This window comes from Aulonocara stuartgranti, assembly GCF_965226115.1.
Source record: "Aulonocara stuartgranti genome assembly, chromosome: 12".
NCBI classification, from domain to species: domain Eukaryota; kingdom Metazoa; phylum Chordata; class Actinopteri; order Cichliformes; family Cichlidae; genus Aulonocara; species Aulonocara stuartgranti.
The window spans coordinates 3,426,695-3,445,000 of record NC_138948.1 but is presented as its reverse complement, the minus strand read 5'-3'; the positions used below and the strand labels follow the sequence as shown (position 1 = coordinate 3,445,000).

The window sequence follows — 18,306 nt, the reverse complement described above, 5'->3', positions numbered from 1 at the left end:
TTCAATAACAAAACTGCAATATATCAAAGACGGGGTGATGTTGTTATACTACCTTATCTAACGTAACACTTTAAGAATGTAAAGGTATTGTAGTCAGAGCTTTCATTTGTATCGGTGCCACAGCAGGACCTTGGTCCTGTGTTCAGTAGAGGATGCTTTTAGGGGCAACTTTCTATTATGAGCTGTGCAGAATTTCCAGATTTTGAAACTGGCAGAAGGGTTTTTTCCAAAAACAGTGTTTGCTATTCAAAAGATGCCCATAATGAGGTTATGATGTCTGAAGGGAACTCAGGTTAGAAACATTCAGTCAGTATTTGCTATTGTCGAAATTTGTGGAAACAGTACTTTAGGTTACAGGACTATGCAGATGTTCCCTCATCCTTGGAAATGCTTCACACACACACACACACACACACACACACACACACACACACACACACACACACACACACACACACACACACACACACACACACACACACACTTATTTGTGCAACCAAAGAGAGGCTTTAACAGATGAGATCGCTCTCTGGGCCGGGCAGACATCAAAACAAGCATCAGAGAATATGAGGGGCAGCCAGAAAGGACTGTGGGGAGGGAGATGACGAGATCCTGTGGCCCACAGCATCTCAGGAAGGTTGTTACAGTCGCTGTACAGACCCACTTTCTAAAGTACAGCAGACTCAGAACCTGCAGAACTGACGTTTCACCCCACAAATATGGTGTAATGCAAATATTCTATTTAAATATGTCAGCTCTTCTTCCAGAGCTCCAGACAGTCTGGCTATAGCAGTAATGAAAATCTGGAAATATAATTGTTTATTTTGAATTATTGATGCAAAACTGGTGGGAATTAGATTTTTTTTTAATGCTTTTATTACAATCGTAGTAAGTTAATCATTAACTCAGAAAGAAAGACATAATCACAAAGATTTCTGTCCTCAAACACTTTTGCATTATTTGGTAGATGGTAAAATACAAATACACACTGAGCTGTCATCATTTGGTTGCTCAAAGGGAGTCACTGGTTTGCTCTCAAACCCTGTTAACACGCAGGATGAGACTGTGGGAAATGTCCTGTCATGACGTGTGTCGTTATAAATCTGAACTGAAATTGACAATAAGGTTTTATTAAACAACCTGTAGGAAAGGGATTCTGAACTTTCACAGTAGCCTGGGGGTACTCGAAGTAATAACTGGTCTGAAAATAACAAGGGAAGGCAACTTAATTAAAGAATTGAGTCAACCTGAACAGTTTGAAATTATTTAATTAAATGTAGTAGATAAGTGGTTGAAATTGCTGTCAAAAGAACATATCAAAATGAAAAAGTAGTAGTTTAAAAAGTGAAATAGCTGATTAAACACACACTCATCAGCCGCGTCACCGGTTTTACTTTGTATGTAGTGAGTTTGACCCTGTTTCCTTCAGACCTGCATTAAATCTTCATGGCATAGATTCAACAACCATTCTGGTCCATACTGACATGAAGCATCACACGCACAATGCAAACCTCTCATTCCACAACATTCCTAAGGGGACCTGTCGGATTGAGATCTGGTAAGTAAGGTGGTTATTTGGGTATAACGAGTTTGAGATGATGTGAGCTTTGTTACATGACATGAAGAAGGATCAGACGGTGGGTCGAGTGTGGTCATAAGGATATGGACATGGTCAGCAGCAATACGCAGGTAGTGCGGCCACTGTCTTCTCACCACAGCAAGGCGACCCAATGCCTTAATAGCCTGGGTTGGCGGATTAGTGGATTTATGATGTACCTAATGAAGTGCCTGGTGAGTTTATATCTAAAATTCTAACAGGTGAAAGTGTTCATGTGTGCAGATAAACATTCAGAGGCTTATGAAAAAATATATATTTTCAGTGGCTTTATTGGCTGCTGTTGCTTTACCTGCAATTTTCACTTTATTTGCTTTGATGCTTTTAAGCCTTTCCTGCCTGCTTTTGCCCGTGCAGTACAAGTAGCCTCAAACTCAACATGAACGGCCTTGCTCAGTGAAAGCCATTTCAGTAAGGAGAGCTCATTTAGAGTAAGTGAACAGGATTCATTGAAATACAGAGATTGAGTAATAAACTATTCGGTGATTAGACTTTGATGAAGCAGAACCGAGTAGAAAAAAGATGAAGCAGATGGAGACTTGGACCAGGATCTCTGTCTAGCCAGGATGAGGTGGAGTTGGGGTGGAGCTGGATCGCAGAATGACAGAAGATCAATGAAATTTAAAGAAAAAGGGACAGATGCTGCTCAGTCTGTGTTTCACATCACTTCTGCTTTCCTGCACTGTCAAATGTAACCCTGTTGCCATCACTCTGGCCCTTTTATTTTCTAAAGACTGAGGAATGAACACAGATATAAGCTTCATGTCTCTTTGATCCCTTCAACCTGTTTTCACAATTAAATCGACTTTACATTTACCTTGTTTATGCATCTACCTCAATTTCCACCATATATTAGAGTTATTTTGTCATCTATTGTAATTTGTAATATATTGCATTCTTTATTGTGGTTTAGTTAGTTACTGTTCTCACTGTCTTGGAGCAGTAAGAAGTTAACACATCTTTTCCTTTGGGATTAATAAAGGATTCTGATCCTGATGTCTCTGAGTAAGATCAGGGGAAAAACTGAAAGCAGCATTAATAACAAAAGGAAACAGCACATTGGATGGAACAGGGTGGAGTGTGATAACTCATTATCGACAGAGGAGACATGCAGACATGATTGGATATGTAAGGAGCGGACCACCTCCCGACTGCCTGTCCAGGGGTCCTGATGAAGACGAGCAGTGAGAATGAAAAGGTGGGAAATAATCAGAAAGATGGGGAGTGAGAAAGCTTTGTTTACTGTATTTTTCAGACTAGTCTAAGGATCTATATTTGTTTGAAATGGCATTCCTGTAGCATTTCACCAAGGATCCAAAGGAACATGTGGAAAGGAATAACCTCCTGCTCCCTGTTACAGATGGTTTATTAAGCACTTCATAAATATTCTGCGGTTGCATTTGCAGTGATTCATAAACACAAAACACTCAATGTCGTGCTGCTTCACTGAATTGTGATGTACTGGAGCTCCTATTGGTGGAGAAATTGTTATCTAAGTCACTCAGATGTGAACTGTTTTATTTCAGAGCGTCAACAATAAGGTGGGGGCAGACGCGCTTCTTCTTTTGATTAGAAAATTAGTGAGTGAATTTTCAAACTGAGTGGATGGAAGCAGGCGGCTTCTTTACGCCCTGAGCTCTTTCTACACCGGGACGTCTGTCTTAATAAATGTGCTGCGCTGCCTTATTGCTAATGCAGTCAGGATTTACCTCCATCCTGTTTTATCATTTTAATGGCTTTGTGAAGTTTAGGCTAAATGACATATTCACATTCTAGACTTTGTGTTTATTACTGCCGACGCCTTTCATCCAGTCAATGATTGAAATTAAATGTTTGAAACATTTGGAATTTAAAGCACCGTGATTTTTATTGACTGATTTTAATGAGTGTCAAGCAGAATTTATCGGGCTTGGATAATGTTTATTTTCACAGCAGACAACCGTGCATTAAAATAAATGATACATTCATTGGCCACTTTATTAGGTGCCCCAGTTTTGCTTCCAGAAGTGCCAACAGCTGCACATCCAAGATAAGAATCTCCTGTTCTATTACATTGAAAAGGTGCTCTACTGGATTTACATCTGGAACTGATTTTGATCTTCAGGAAACTAGTTTGAGTTTATTTGAACTTTGTGTGTTATCCTGCTGGAAGCAGTGATCAGAAGATGGGTACACAGCAATAAACCTCAGGTAGGCTGTGGTGTTTACACGATGCCTAACTGGTACTAAAGGGCCTGAAGTGTGCCAAGAAAATACCCCACTTATTCCACCAATATCATCAGCCTGAGCTGTTGACAGAAGGCAGGATGGAGCTGCAGGTTCATGTTTTTAGTTCAAACTCAATCTCTGCCATCTAAATCTTGCAGCTGAAATTGAGATTTATCATTCCAGGCAATGTCTTTCCAAACTTTTTCTCCCAGTTTTTTCGAGCCCGTGTGTGTTTTTAGCTAACAGGAGTCCTCTGGTTGGAGCCCATCTGCTTTAAGGCTGATGTGTTATCCATTCAGAGATGCTTTTCTGCATACTGTGGCTGTCGTGGTTGTTGTTCAGGTTCAAGGCGCCAGGATGGCGACTTAGAAAACACTCAACTCAACTTGATTTTTACAAAATTCTTACTTTTGCATTGACTTGCGTGTTAGATTTAAGCAACAACATCTTCTTAGTCAGGTATAAGAAAAGGTTTATGTTAATGTGCTCCTGTGCTACATTAATGCTGCACTTATGCGCTTAAATGTGGACCTTCACAAGTGTCCATGTGTAGTTGGGAGTGACAGCCCCTCCTAGTTTTTAACTACACCAATCAGATTTGGAAATTGTCAACAGGTGAAACGTTTCACTTGTGTTCTGCTGTTTGTTGTTGAGACATTTACAGAAAACAGTTATTCTAAATTGTTTGTTCTTTTTACCTTCAATCCAAAATTGATTTAAAAGGTTAAAAACAAAACACAAACTGGTGGCAATCTTTATCTTAATTGGTGAAACTTCATTTGAAGCCAGAGCAGGAGACGTGGACACACGAGAGGAAAAGGAAACAGGACTGAGTAAGAGGAGGAGGAAGGGTAAATGAGGGGAGAATTGTTTTGTGTGTTTTGACGATCATGAGTCTGTTCAATATACTAACGACCCGCCTCGCTGAGAGATCGAAGCCTGATGTTGCTCCATGACTTTGGCTGAAAGTCACTGTGGAAATCTGGTCCGTGGGCAGCCTGTGTGGATATGTCTGTATGTATTACAGGAAGTGTAAGGAGCCTCATTCATGCCCTCATGAATCCTGGTGTTAAATCAGATGTTTGGCTGCTTGTTTGCTCCGAGCGACTGCACCTAGCTTAAATACAGGGGCTACCTTCACACACACACACACTAAAATATGTTGATGAAATATGTTTCATTACAAAAGATTACAAGAATAACACGCCTTAAATGTGAAACTTGTATAGCTAAATTGTAGATTAAATTCCTCTTCACACTGAAAACGAAACATCCTTATCGGTAATGAAGTTCTTTATATCGCGTCTTAAACGCTCCGGGGCTGAAGTTAATTCCAGGCAATGGCAGGATGTTGGGTTTATTTGTCAGCTCTGTAGCCACCGTATCAGATAACCATGACTCCTATACCCAGATGCCATTTGTCTGTTCAGTTTGTGAAAGGTGCAGCTGGTGTATGAAAGCGTTGCTCTCCTGCCGACAGCCTGTGTAGTAGGTGAAATGACTGCACTCACAGACATCATACAGCGTTTTACATAAATGATGTCATGATTAGTTTCTGGTACTCTGCAATAAGAGGCAGCAGATATTGTATATTAGTCAGTCAGTAAATTTTCTGGCTTGCTCATTTCTTGACAGCAGAGCAGACGTTGATGTCAAATTTGTCGCCCAACTTGTTGACTGTTACGGTGCTTTTTCTTTTGTTTCTTTCACACGACTCTATCACAGTGATGCTTGAGGTCATTTGTTCTTGCTCGTGGCATTTTAGGCAGCTGACAAATGCATATTGGAAATCTGCCTTAGTTTATGTGGACATAAAAAATGTTCTTGTTTTGACACCATAATAAGTTGGATATATGTAGTTTAGAGTTTTGGTTTAGTGTGCACTCAAAATTCTTGTTACGCTGTTGGAAAACTGTCCCTCTAATTAATAATTACATGCACCTTAGTGACTTGATTACTCTCAGCTATCTGGAATTACCTGTGCATGACTTCACAACAGGAAAGCTTCACTGAAAACACTGATAAGGAAGAAAGAAAGGAATAATAAATATTAAATTATGAGTTCTTGGACTTATAATTAAATATATTCTGCTTGATTCCCTGTATGCTTTCTAATTTATCTTTGTGTTTTTCCTTAGTATTTATCTCTGGTGTTTAGTTGCAGTTGCCATTTGTAGCTTAGTTATTCCTCGGGTATTATTTCCTTTTTATTAGTCGCTATGGTTTCATGTTTCCAGGCGTTGATGCTTTCTTGTATTCTGTGCTCTTTACATTTTGAGTCTTTGTTACAGTTTGTTTGCTATGAGCTCTTGTTCTGTGCACCTTTCTGTGTTTTGCTGCAAACAACCACGATGCCCCCACCCACCCACTGTTGCCCATCCACCAATCTGAGTAACCTTCATCCCTCAAGCCACTCATACACGGACTCTCTCATCTTTTGTTGGGTTCCTCACTGCACAGCACATGACAGAATTTCTTCCTAATAACTAGCATGCCAGAGAAACTGCTTTCCAACGTAGAGAATCTCAGTGTTTCACTAAGCCAAAAAATCTTGAGGAGGAAAAAAATGCAGAAAACTCCAACAGCTGTGTTGTAGAGAATTGGCACTAAATGTCTCGCTCCTCTAACACAAGGAAACAACAATTGAAAGAGTGGTGAGTCTCACTGAAAAACTGTGGAAACTGCAATATGATATGATCATATGATTACACTCTATCGTCTAATGTACTACATGGGAACATAATTAAATTAGACTTAAAACTAGTGATTGAGGCTATAAACACACCAGAGAAGGGTTTACAGAGGTAATCAAACGAGGAGTAAACTGGCTCTCTTTTTATAAAATCTAACTTTATTTGGAAAAAAGATGAGTTGCCTCCTGCTGGCCATTAGAAAGAATAAAAGAGACACTGAGGCACTTATGATTTGCTTTGAGTTTTCGGACCCTGAGGCCACATCCTTTGCACAGTCCAAGATTTCTTTCTCTGTTACTGCACATGGTCCCAGTAACTCTTGTTCTCTGCAACAATGGCTGTTGTAAAAAGTAAAATGCTGAGACATGCCTGGAATGAGAGAACCTGCATTTCACTGCCTTTAAAATTACTACTCTTGACTAGGGATGGGTATTGTTTAGGTTTTGTCTGATACCAGTACCAAACCGGTACTTTTGAAACGGTGCCGGTGCTTAAACGGTGCTCGAACCGGTGCTTAAAGAATGGAGAACACAAACTTTGTCCAAAAACCTCTCATGTTCAGCTGTTTTTTTGTAAAAAGATAACAATGTTAGCCTTTTCTGCAGCTATGGGGCATATATGGTATCACTCTTGGCTGGAAGCAGTGCTTAAACAATGGAAAAAACACAAACTTTGTCCAAAAACCTCTCATGTTTAACTGTTTTCCACTTTTTCTTTGATCATTTTAGCCTTTTTGGCCAGGGTGAAGGGAGTATCTGCCATCAAACAAGAAGACAGCCGCATGTAGCTATGATGATGTTTGCTAGTTCACCTTACATGCATTAATGTAATAATGTGGTTAGAGTACACAACGTAAATTACACACGGACAACATTAAGCTACTCACGCAGAGAAGAACGGCTGCTGCTGCATCATCATCCTCATCATTTCTGCTACACTGGCAGGGCTAGGGGCCAGGACTCTCCTCTTCGGGTTTTTGGGGGATGTTGCTAACTCCGGGTCCGATAACAGGCACCACACCCGCAGTAGGTACGGTGCATTTCTCGGCTTTTAAAAAAACGCTATGCGTCGCCAGGTGTTTCATCGGATTTGAGGTGTTACTTCCTTTGACAGTATCACAGTATCAGCTTAAAGCACTTGTTGCTGCTGAGTTTGCATCTTTTGCTGTGAAGTACAGCCAGACTTTTGACCGCTTTGTCTTGGGCATTTTTAATCTGTAGCTCTGCTCTAAAGGAACGTACGTACCTGGGCCCGCCTACTATCCTTGGAAACGTAAAATGATTGGCTAGAATCCAAAGTGTATCACATCTCAGGAAAAAAAACCTTTCGGTCTGGTTACTACCGTTTATGTCAGAACACCGGATACCGGTACCCATCCCTACTCTTGACACTAAAGCTCTCTGAGAAGACTGAAAAGCTGAAAAATCGAACCTCCGACTGTCTGCCGGCAGTGTGATTCCTGTCTTTTCAAGTGCGATTTGTTTTTTCTATGGCTCAAGGCTCTTGTGGGCTTTGCTTGCCCAGAGCACATATTTAATTCAACCAAGAATCGTGTACAGCAGAAAGCATTACGCATAAAGCATCTCAGCACATGCAAAATAAAGGCCTGTCAGGTGTTATGTGGGCCTTGCTTTCATAATATTGAATGGCAATTCTTCTTCAGTGATGTTTTCTCACTCTGTCAATGAACACCCAAGCCTTGGAAAAGATGTCTGTCTTTGTCACATAGGCAGAGGTGCTAATTATGTGACTTTCTGCCATAGAAGTGTGTTTTGCAGTCATTTGTGGCTGGTTCCTTACTTAATAGGCCCTCATTTTTAAAGCCTAATATGACCTGAGTAGTGTGTAATATACTGTGCAATAACAGATGCTGGTGTGAAACAGTTGTTCCTCTGGTAGTAGTTAAATATGTGAATAATATCTACAATCACGCGTGTCTTTCGTAACAGCAACACGAGCGGTTATTAGTTTGAGCTTCGCCTTCAGGGCTGAACGCCGTGTCATGGGCCGGAGGCTGTGGAGCCACTGGCCATGGCTTTGATGCTCTTTTGTGCTAATGGCTTTTTAATGAGCCGTAAGTCACATCCCTATCCGCTCGCTGCAAAGCATTTTGTTCCTGTTTATCATCCATAACAAAGTGGATGCCTTCGTGCTTCAAAGACGATGGTTCCACATCAGTAAAGAAACTTGAATACATTATTGTGTTTTTGACATGAATTACTCATATTGTTGTCAGTCTTACAGATGAGCTCTCACAAATGTTAAATCTGAGAAATTAAGCCGGCACACGCTACATTTCTGCACACGTCAGCCACAATATTCAAACCGCCTGTGAAACATTGTCCCTCCAGGTCTCCTCGTGGAGATGAGACTCCTGGAGGGGTCTTCTTGCACCAGGATATGTTGACTATCAGTGGGAATTTAGCGTGTGAGGCTTGCACTGGTTCTCCCTTGAATGCATGAAAGGATTGAGGCCAGAGGTGATTTAAGGCAGTGTCACCACCTCTGGCTTTTTGTTCCTTGCAGCATTTCTGAAAAGATCTTTTTATGTGACAACCTGCATTGGTCTGCCAATGAAGGCCAATGTGCTGTTATCATGAGGCTGTGCATGGTCTGTAATAATGTTTGGGTGACTGTATGTGTCAAAGTAACATCTACAGGAATGCCGAGACTCAAGGCTTCCCAGAGGAACATTGCATTCTTACACTTGCAATTTTTATGGCATTTCAGTCTATAACTTTGACTTCACTGGTAGCATATGTGTAAATGCAGATTGCAGATGCATTATTATTTATTTGAAGGTATTTTTTCAGTCACGGGATTGACGTTCCTGGAGTCATGCCACCTGCATGACTAAAAATAAACATATTTCACAAGTTTAAATAATCTGCTGCTTGATGTTCATACCCTGAAGAAATTAATTAGAATGAATTTCTTATTGGAAACAAACAGCAAAATGAAACAAACTCTACAGCAGCGCTGACATGATTAGGAAATTAATAATGATAACCATGAAAATTAGATCAACACATGATGAGTCTTTGGTTTCATTCGTTATGGAAAACAGTTTCTCCCCGTCACTGTTTCAGCTGCTTTAGTGCTTCTGTTTTTTGCTCCAGGTAGAAGTCGTTTTTTAAAAATAGTTTTCATTAAAAATGAGCTCTCACACAACATTTTAAAGCGTGATATAGTTTGTCTTCAGCGTGACTTTGCTGTATCAACACAGCCATAGAGCGGCACTAAGACTGTTGATCTGCCATCAGATCTGCTACCTTCCATCTGTTGGCGCCAATACGTCGAGATAAATGGGCAAAAATGTCAAATCTGCTGCCATCTTTTGCACATATGTTGTCTTCACTCACAGAAATTCACTTCAGCTACGACATTCAGACTCAAACAGAATTTTATAGATTTGAAAAAGAAATTCAGAAATTTATCCACAAGTTTGACACGGTCGCTCCGGTGTCATGAACCGAAGTTCAGTACACAAGCTGGACCCAGAAGCAGAGACAACACGCACAGGAGTACGAAAAATAAACTTTATTTCAACTAAAGGTGTCCCGGAAGGGTCAAAGGAAAACACGCGAGAAACTAGAAAAACCAAGGGACCGGGGGATGAGCTACGCAGGGATGCTGTAATCGGGACTGTGGGAGGAGTCAAAGCGGGGCCGTGGGAGCCGGAGGGAGGGGTGAGGGTCCGCGGGGGAGCTCCAGGAAAGTAGAGGTGATTGGTACCGGAGGCGATCCAAACTCCAGACGGGCAGGTGGACAGGCAGGTGGCTCAAAAACACGCCGAGCTGTTACTGAGATGGGATGCAGGTGTGGAGTTAACAGCCACACCCGTGGGCGTGGGCATCCCATCAGCTCCTCGGACACCGGGCCGCGGACCATGACATCCGGACAGTCTGGACATGTTTGCGTCTGGACTAAAGTGATGATTGGACCCACAGAGAGACACTTTGTTTTCATTTGCAGGGACAGCAAACGATTTAAAGTACTTCTTAATTTTCATACTGGAGAGATTAATTAATTATAAATTAATGGGAACTCTTCAGCGGTAGCAAAACATTAATTAATGATTCCAAATTAACCATTAAAAATGTTTTATTTTTAGAAATGTGAATCACTTCAAAGCAGAGATTAAAAGGGTAGTTTCTGTGATGGGTTAAAGGATGAAGCGTTCAAATTAATTTCTTCCTGGCATAATTATTATGTGTCTGCACAGCATATATCTGAAAGTATACGAGTGTAGTCCTTCAGATATCTTCTGCTGAGGGCATACTGATGTAGCTGAGTAACGTGCAGCTGTCAGAAACTATGAGAGAAAAAGAGCAACAGAGAGAGGCGAGTGAGAAGAGAGTGAACGCAAAAAGAAGCGGTGCTTTTGTCGGCCGTGCAACAAGCTGCGATCAGTGGAGCTAATAGGAAGAGGTGAGCTGAGGGAAAAGCCTGGAAGCAATAAAGATCGCTCGGGAGATGTGAGGGTGTGAGATGGAGAGGCAGGACCAAAGAACGAGAGAGAGATGGAGAGGGAGAGGAGGAGGAGACAGCGCCGTGTGTGCAGACTGAGTCGGAGGTGAAAGAGACTGCTGGGAGGCGACTCGCTGAGCGCTGTGATCAACACAGAGACGAGTAGAGGAAACGAGGGGAAAGTGACAGAGTGCGCTGATTGACACGCCCGACGTGGCGAAAGCAAAGGACAAGCTTGCCAACTTTTTTCTTCTTTTTTGATTAATGTTTAATCTGCTAATGTCTTCTGATTTATTGTGGAGCTGAGTGGATCGCACTACAAGGGGGTTAATTAGTTTTCCCAGCTTGTCACTTCAAAGCCTTTTGTCTTGCACATCCTTGAAAATGATGTAAAGAGGTGCAATCACTCTGTTCGTGTTCACTGGGGATCGTAGCCGCTCTGTTGTCGGATGCTTGGATTTTGCTGTCAGACTTTGATTCTTTATTTACCACCTTGGCTTATTTTCAATCTGCATGAGGTAGGTATTCAGTTTTCACTCAGGACGGAATCACGGCAGGTATGCAAAAATATCATTAGAGTTAGAATTAATAGAATTAATTCTGTCCTTTGAATTGTTTAGGATAAACTACATTTAGTGACTCAGGAGAACTTTAATGTGTTTAATGACCTCCTGATTAAGCTGTGTGTGTGCAGATATGTGTGTGTGACACAAAGTGCTGAAGCATGTGTTCATAAAGGAAACACATTTCCTCTCCTTTTCTTGTGAAGATCTTATGTTAGAAATTCACATTTTTCCAAGGTTGCTGAAACAAAATCAAACTTTCTTTCCGTCTCGTCCTCCGGCTGTGCTGATACATAATTTTCTGTTAATGCGATACAGCATCCCTGCCTCTTGTTCTCCATCCCTGCCAGTCTGACTTGGCATTGAGCTTCACAGGAAAAAGTATTTCATCCTCCAGCTCTGTGCAGACGCTCCAGAACAGCTCCCTGTGTGGGTTTACAAGTCGTGATCCCCAACTCGTGTCGTGTAGAGGGTGTGAACGCGTCGAGGCTTTAGCGCCGCGGGGCGTGTCCAGAAGCTCGAGCTTTAAACATTTTTTTAGAAGAGTAATAGCAGAAAGTAATTAACATTTTTCCTTCATTACATTACTTCTCAACCTGCAGGTCAGGACATTCATCAGGTTGAGGGACGACTAGAGGACTGATATGAGTAATTTCTAACTTGGAAGTGTTTTAATCATTCTTTTGAATCTTTGCTGTAAATGCATTTTTCATATGAGCCATTTAGCAGCTTTCAGAGCTTCTTGCAATAATTAAAAGTAATATTTCAGACAAAGTTCATCATCCTTATGTCCATGCCCTGCGGGTTGTATTGTGGCTGTCTTTTGGGCTTAGAGTAATTGAATAAATCCCGGCAACTATGATTAAAGGAGCTTGTGACTGAAGGGTTGAGTTTGAGTTACCAGCTGTAGGCAGTAATAGGTTTGGGGGGGGGAGAGAGAATGTGTTTTTATAAAAATGTTACAGACAAGCAACTTTAAATGGATGTTTTATTTTCAGCTTTTGTTCTTTGTTTTTTTCCATCGAGACATAAACTGAACAGATCATTTTAGAAGCAAACTTGTTAGCTTGTTAGTGGACAGGAGGCATATTTATAGCCATGATGTTGTAAAGCAGGGGTGGGTAATTCCAGGCCCCGAGGGCCGGTGTCCTGCAGGTTTTAGATGTGTCCTTGGGTCTCACCTGAATCACATGATTAGTTCGTTACCAGGCCTCTGGAGAACTTCAGGACACGTTGAGGAGCTAATTTAGCCATTTAAATCAGCTGTGTTGGTTCAAGGACCCATCTAAAACCTGCAGGACACCGGCACTCGAGGCCTGGAGTTGCCTACCCCTGTTGTAAAGGGACAACCTCCAGAGCTAAAAATGAAGCCATTGGTCATAGCAAAAGTTGCAGTTCCTCTAGTGGCCACTCAAGATTTGCTTCTTTTCCTTTTTTTAATGGGGGGTGGCCTGCATTCATCGACAGATGTCAAGACAGTTTTTCTGAGTGAAATTCAGTCTGTTCATTGCACCTGTACAGTTTATAGGTGCACCATGCTAGCGTTAAGGGATAAATTAGCACTCCACCTTTTCACCCATGCAGTTACTTCTGGCTTCAAAAATCAATGCCGTGATGGCCAAAGGTCGATGAATGGATGCCATCGTGGTGGTTACGTCCATCGTCTATACTGCCTGTGGCCATTTGTTGATTTCCCATTTGTTTCAAAAGTGGTTACAAAGATTCATAGTCACATAGGGAGCGAGAACAAGTTGAGGGAGCCCACAGGAAGTTGGAATATTTGATCAGGTAAGATTTTCATGTAAATCTGGGAAGATTTGACACTTAACAATCGTGACGAGAAACTTCGAAACTAACTGTGATTTGAAATGAAGACGGATTCAGGAAGTGCATTCTTCATTTATTGCCTGAAAAGTTTTTGGAAACTTTTTGTATTATGTGAGGTTTTGCAAATAATCCACCGTCTCAGTTTCTGTTTGTATGAAGTGAAGCTCAGTGTTTTTGCAGTTACTGTAGGTAATGGGGGAGGACATCTCTCTGTCATCTTTCTTGGCACCGTCACAAACCGATCTCTCGCGTCTGGTTGTAAACTTTAAAACAACATGGTTCATGTCAGGTTTGTAGCAACAGTGAGTGAAACATATACTTTGTAATGCATGTCAAGATATTTTTCTGAAATGTTTCCATAAGACATTTCAATAGGGACGTTTTGATCACTCTGGTGCAGCATCACTTTGATGGCTGACATGCAGACAGCTCACAAGAACATGTATCAGATTTTTATTTTAAACAAGCACACTGTCCAGTTTCAGGCAACTTGCGACTCATAGACGATCTGAATAAAAATTCATGACTGTAGCAAAAAAAGAAAAAGTTGATCTGGGTCTTGACCTCCTCACATTTGGACTGACGTGTGATTAAAATGATCTCCACCGAGCACACCAGTCCTGACCTTGTTAATTGTTTGTAGGCTCTCCCTCCTGAAGGCAGGCTGATGTAGTTAAAGGCCACAGTGATTCTTTGCTGCCACTCAAGTAATGTGTGCATGACCTGAGGTTTTAACCTGCACAGGCATTCGTGCATTGGACACGTTGACATTTTACGTGCAAATGAGTAAACTCGTTGAAAATACTCTATTTCAGTTTGTACCCTCACCTTGGGGCAAAACCATTTTAAGCTTGAAACACTGGGTTCTGCAGACAGCAGTGTAGATTACTTCCATCACGTCATCCGGTTTATGGTTAAAGTCTTGACTTGAAGGTTAAAAAGACAATAATGAATTTCAGGCTGGGGCAGAGCTTCTTTTAATATTTACATTATTATCTCCAGTGCTAACCTTATGGGAAGCGGTGACTTTGAATACACTGACTTTATATGAAATACTCCAAATGAAAAGTAAATGTGGGATGTCTGCACCAGCATATCAATGGCTGCATATTAACTGCAGGTGGAATAGACAGATGTGAACTAATTTTGTGTGTTAAAGAGTAGACATAGGCAATAGTAGCTGTCATAGTTTGTACAGATTTGACTTAGTCTTGTGGCTGCTGTCATTGTCTTGGGGCTTTTTAAACCTCACGTGCACATATTTAGATGAGTGTCGCACAGATACCTGCTAATTAGCGGTAAGTAAATTACTGGATTTCACTCAGCTACTCCACACGGATTTGTCAGATAATAGATTTAAGGCAGAAACACTACAAATGGAGTCAAGAGGTTCAGCTCAGTGAGTCATATTAAATGAAATGTCGGATACCACCTGCCAGTCAAAGTGACCATGCTCTGCCAAATGCAAATTATAAGCTTTAATTAATTTTACACACATGAGCAGTGATGTTAGCTTTAAAAAAAACAATGACTATGTTATACATGCCTGCAAACATGTATATTTTCATGTCTGAAGTAAAGCAACTAAACATGCAAATCTATGGGGCTTGACTCACTGTCGTTAGCACTACTAACTGGCTTAATCTATCAGCCCAGGAGGTGACTGATTTTTTTTTAAAGTAGTTCTCACTGTGGCTTTGACTTAACAACAACAATATTTCATGTAGATTAGAATATTTGCCAGTGGATGGAGGGCTATTCAGGATGCATGTGTGCAGAGTTGCTGTTTTAACGATGTCACTGGTGGCTTTAGACTCGAGTTGATAAAAATTAAAAACTGTACACTAACATCAAGCTAAGTGTTGATAGTCAGATGTGGGAATTTACTGTTCCTGGCAAAACGTCACAAAAAATAAAGCCTTTGAACATATTTATAAGTCACGTGTTTGTGTGTTTTAAGTCATTTTTCCTTTAGGCCCAGTGTTTAACACTAGGATGTGGTCAAGGCCTTTTAGTGGCATGTCCTCACACTGATATATCAGTGTGAGGACATGGTGGTGATCCGAGGGCTGATGCTTGTAACCTTCCTCTTTACGACACGACCTGTCTTGCAGCTTGTACCAAGTTTTGCAGGGCATTTTGTTCCCATGTCTGGATTGATCCTCACAAAGAACCTTTTAACGGAAAAAAGGCTGCTTTAATTTCAAAATTAAAACATACATTACAGCAATCACCTATATGTTTCTGCAACTGTAGTCAAGCTATCACATATATTTCATTCTTAAATGGTGTAAGCTTTAATGGTGTAAAGTATTTACCTCTGTATCATCTCCTGTGTGATGGACGCTGACTCCTGATACTCAAGGTTGAAAACGTAGTATGACGCAAAGAAGACAGCAAGGGTGCTGGCAAAGTCATGCATCTGCTCAGGCTCATAAAATGCCTTGCCCTCCAAACTGATCATCCAGCGGCTTGCAGACATGAAATTATTCCCTAAAAACAGACAAGAGTCCAATAAGACAATGTGCTCACCGTTACAAATAAGGTTTCCACAAGAATGCTGGATAGCAGGCCTCACACTGTACAAAAATAGAATCCACACGGTTTGCTGCTATTTCTCTTATTATTTATTATGTAATGAAAATTATGATCAATTACAGGAAAAAACTGCCTAATGTTTTGGCATTTTGGCCTGTGCTGAAATGTTAGGCTGTTTTTTCCTGTTGGTCATTGTGTATAATAAATAAGAGAAACGGCAGCAAACTGTGTGTATTCTATTTTTATACAATATAAAACAGACAAACCCCTGTTAAGTAAGTTGTTGTGGGTACAAATACCACAATAATTACATAGATTTTTTACAAAAATATTACAAGAGGATTGAAAGTATTTACTTACCAAGCGCTATTACCCTTGGTGTGATGGGTAAGGTCATCTCTCTCTCAACAGACATCTTGGTGGAAAAAGCATTTAAAACACAAACACTGAGGCTACATCACACTGTCAGCGCAGCCAGCAAGGGCAGGAGAACAGCAATGCACCACACTGGGTGGGAAAAGACAGAGAGACAATTGTTAATTTAATGTTGCATTTATTTAACCCTTGAAAAATATATTTACATAAGTAAATAAAAGAAAAAAAACACACAACCCATCTTTTCCAGAATAATTCAACTAATTGCTCTTTTGACCAACCTAACACAGACGTTACACGGTTTTCCTATGAAAAAGACCCTAGAAGACGTTGTATTAAAGGGAAAAAAAACATGCTCCCCTTCCCACTTAAAAAAATAATAAATATTAAACTTAGGTTGGAGTTCCTCACGCCACCAACCTAATGTTATATTAACTTTTTAATGTTGTGTACTGCAGCTCACACAAAATTAAATAAAGCAGGCTAACCTACATGAGCAAGCTCAAAACTGGATAAGATTGTTTTAGCAGTCTCTAAATTTCCAAAAAAAAGTTGTCTTTCTTTATTCTCATTAAATGTGTATTTTTACCTGCTGCTTTAGCTGAAGCTAAATGTCCCACTGTTAGCATGGCCAGCTTCTCAATAGTCATAGAACAGAAGCGCAGGAGAACAATGCACCACACTCGGCGGGAAAAAGACAAAGACTGTCGTTGCGCCTGTGTTCTTCGCCCCTCCCCGTGGAAAATATATATCTAAATATATATTTAAATAAGAAAAGAAAAAAACACACACAACCTATTTTTTCCAGAATAATTCAGCTAATGTGCTATTTCGACCAAGCTAACACCGATTTTAAGCCCCCTCCCCCCACACACAAAAAATATATATGCTCTTAAGAATTAATAAACGAGTATGTTAGGTAGGAGAGTCCTTTGCATTACCTTATGACGTCCCGTTTGCAGTTTCCACACAGAGGTCCAACAATAACGAGGTGCAAAATCTTTTGTCCTCTCGAGCATATCGTAATGAAGAGTTAGCAAAGTTGGCCTGTCTTTCCTCTCCTGTCAATCACTGGATCACAGGTCATGTCAGTCAGGATATGGAGTGGTGGTTGGTAGAGGTGGGCGGGGCCAGCATGCATTCAGTGTGTGTTTCACTAAGTTGGGTTGACTAGTTCCCAGAAGAGTTCTGTACATGTTGCACGTTCAGTAAATGAGCAATTCAGTTACTGCTCGACTGAGAAGCCTCCGCCAAATTATTACAATATTCTCCACTGACTGAAGTTCGCCTTTGGCAACGCAGTGGCAAGCACACATTTGCAGCAGCTGTGCATGTGCATACAACTGCATGCAGCAGATTAGATGATCAGAATTCTTGAACCTTACACACAGGCAAGTCCCCTAAAAAGTCAAAACCATAATACTTTCACTGGTATCATACTGACAAATGGCATAGGTTGGAGGAAAATCTGGAAATGGTTGGCAGTGAAAGAGTTAAAATGTAATGCACTATTGCAACCAACCACTGAAAGAGTAAAAATACACAAACAGTATGATGAACCATTCAAATCACATAATACAGTAGCACTACTGCTAATGTGTTAACGGTAGGTATAACTACTACCGCAATTTTAAAAAATACAGTAAGTAAATGTAAATAACCTTAATATACCCATAATGCAAAGCAAATTACAGTAATTAACTGTAGAAATGTTTTCAGGTAAGTTACTGGGCATTTTGTGGTATTTTACTGTGAAATATACAGCAAAGGTTAACAGTGTAGTCACACTGGGTTGTGTGTGTGTGTGTTTACTGATGGTATGTCTAGTTTAGCCCAGACACGACAAGTGATGAATGAGCTGAATACCTTGAAGCAGACAGAGCAAGGAAATAGAGACAGCAAGGGTCACTGTGTACAGACCTGCCGCAGCATTAAATGGATGGAGTGATGGAGGAGAAATGGCAATACAAGACCACCTTTATATCTAAGGAGTGCTTTGATGGAGGGAGGATGCTAC

At 40.8% G+C, this 18,306-nt stretch overlaps 1 protein-coding gene and 1 long non-coding RNA gene across 2 annotated transcripts in view; one reads left to right on the top strand and one right to left on the bottom strand.

Annotated features, from left to right (window-relative positions):
- Window positions 1-18,306, top strand: part of LOC309719560 (protein unc-13 homolog B-like) — a 189,137-nt gene that overhangs the window by 86,161 nt on the left and 84,670 nt on the right. The window lies entirely within an intron of this gene.
- On the bottom strand, window positions 15,439-18,006 carry LOC309719566. The gene is made up of 4 exons (XR_014280265.1): window positions 17,231-18,006; window positions 16,275-16,421; window positions 15,695-15,869; window positions 15,439-15,550 (listed from the first exon to the last, which is right to left on the bottom strand). It is a non-coding gene; the product is annotated as an uncharacterized lncRNA (long non-coding RNA).